We start from the raw sequence: 2,610 nt of genomic DNA, 5'->3' as shown, positions 1-2,610 counted from the left end.
CTGGTCAAATGATTTTCTATTTTTAGAATGAAGTTACAATGAGCAACAGTGAATAAGGCTGAATTGACTTTGATTTTTAAGTTACTTTCCATCGTCCATCTCTTATTATTTTAGTGCATGTCTTTTGTGTTGATAGATTTTTTGAATTTATCTTTGATTTAATTTTTCTTTCTGTAATAAAATGGTGTTTAAAAAAAAAAAAAATAATAATTTAAGTTTATTATTTTTTTAATTACATTTTTTGTTGTGTCAAAATGAAAAGCTAATATTGCCGCCATGTTTTAGCCTGGCGTTAATGCCACTACATTTCTGTGTTATGAGACACCTCTGCATACCTGTCATGGACTCTTATTCTGGGAAGTACTTAAATAATAGCATTATTTCAAGTAATTCTTGACCAACGAATCAATCATTTCCAATCGTTGTTTAACACAACAGATTAAGCAGTTTTCAAAATAAAAAAAATCTGACCCCACAAATAAGAGTTCACAGCATTTTATTGAAATTTTTATGCAAATTTCCACATTTTTAATTTTTGTCTGTATAATTAATTTGACTGTTTATTTCCAGACGCCTTTCTATGGAAGTTTTTTAGTTCCATCAGACTCTGAATTTTTTTTCTGATTGTTTTTAACCTCTGAATTTTTATTCTGAATTTTTTTAACTTAATCAAGTGATTTTTAATTATTCATTAATTCAATAATTTAATTAATTGAGTTTTTGTTAAAAATGTTTTAGAACAGTGCATGCATTATCTTATATTTATGGATCATTTTTGGTCATGCAGCATCCGTCCACAGCCTATCCTGTAAACCCTGAAGATGGACGATGCAGTCTACAGTGAAGATGCATCCTGAAACTCTGCAGACCATCCTGCAAGATGTTCCAATCACCACCCAGAAAGTTCCATCCCCGCGTCTCAGTTGAAGCATCTCATCCATGTCGACCATCTTTGTAAATAGTGTTACAATGAATGACGATTACTGTGTTGGATTTATACCTTTATTTATATTAAAAAAGCAAACATTTTAATACATCAAATATAATCTTCATTTATCCTCAGAAATCAAATGTGAATATTTGTTGGCATTTCTTTCCAGGAGACTATAAAGTTGGTCAAAAGTCTCCCTCCTCTCTCGTGCCCTCTGCTCTCTGCCTCGTGTCCTCTCTGATCAGGTCTAGAAGCTCATCACTAGTCGCGTTTCCATTAACTCTGAAATTTCGCAAATTGGAATTTTGATACATTCTCCTAATGGAAACCACAATTCCGAAAAACAAAAAAAAAAAACGTTTTTGCCCTTAGAGGAGGTGGTACTTGGGGAGTTTCGAAACAGACATTTTTTTTGCAAAACTGTAATGGAAACACTTTTTGAAATAGATGCGCCTCTTTGTATGAAGTGTCTGTCATGAGCGCAGCACAGCGGGCGGCAGGAGAGATCCAACAGCTTCACAGCTCTTTATAAGTTGAGTATTATACGGAATCGTGCAGGTCCTCCATAAAACAATAACCAAGATTTCCTCATCGCTTCATCTGCAGCTACACTTCAGCAGCTTGGAGCCTGAAGATGCTGAAGTCTCGTTTGAGGAAAAGCACGAGTGCAGGTACAGAAACTTAAATGGATCTCGTCGTGTTTTTAAACAGAAAAAGGTCCAGCAGCTTACTTGTTAGAATGGTTATTCATTTAAAAACCACTGAACAGGTTTCTCACGCGCACCTGAGACTGTCAATAGACTCTGCGCGGCACACGTTCTCCAGACAGAGCTGTGACGTCACTGCAATCTCTTTTTTCAGTGAATCAAATAATAAAAAATAAAAAAAAGATCTCATTCATTGTCGTGTTCTTAATGACTTATCGTGTGAGTTGGTTTGTGCTTTATCGCAAAATGATGATTTAATGGAAACAGTGTCATTTGGAAACTGTATTTTTCTAAATTCCTAGAATTTAGATAAAATTTTAGGCAAATGTGTAATGGAAACGTAGCTAGTGATTGTTTTTCTTCTTCCACCTGGTGGGTCACTCCTTCCTTCCTCTCTTTCTTCACTCTTCTCTCTTTCACCCACTGCTGTAGTTTACTCCCAGATAGAATAAATCCGGAGGACTGGTGGAAGGTCTCTGTCCTGATGCCTCATCCATGAGGTCAAATCAACAGTAGCAGCAGTGGACTCCCACTGACCTTCTCCTGATACTGGAAACTCAAAATCCTGAACACAAAGGATCATAATAGACAGCAGAAAAAAGAAGATACAAGCTAGGGAAGTCCTGATCCGATCACGTGATCGGAAATCGGGCCCAATCACATGGTTTGGGACTCGATCGGAATCGGACTCCTTCACACTAAAAACACTTGGGTTATTTCTTTAACCCAATTCTTTGATTATTCCTGTTGGGTTATAATTCTGGATTACTTTTTTGGAGGGTTACCCATTGTTTGAGTTATTGTGGCTTAATTTCAACCCAATTTATCGTTTATCTTTAACCAAAATTAATAAGTTATTTTTTGACCCATTAATTGGGTTAAGTATATAATGTTTATTATATGATGCCTATTAAGTTTAGTTTTACTTAGATAAAAATTCACATTTTTATCAAACAGGCTTTGTATTTTATC

Source organism: Oryzias melastigma, linkage group LG24 (genome assembly GCF_002922805.2).
Source record: "Oryzias melastigma strain HK-1 linkage group LG24, ASM292280v2, whole genome shotgun sequence".
Taxonomy (NCBI): domain Eukaryota; kingdom Metazoa; phylum Chordata; class Actinopteri; order Beloniformes; family Adrianichthyidae; genus Oryzias; species Oryzias melastigma.
The sequence above is the reverse complement of the archived record's forward strand: the minus strand, read 5'-3'. Positions refer to the sequence as shown.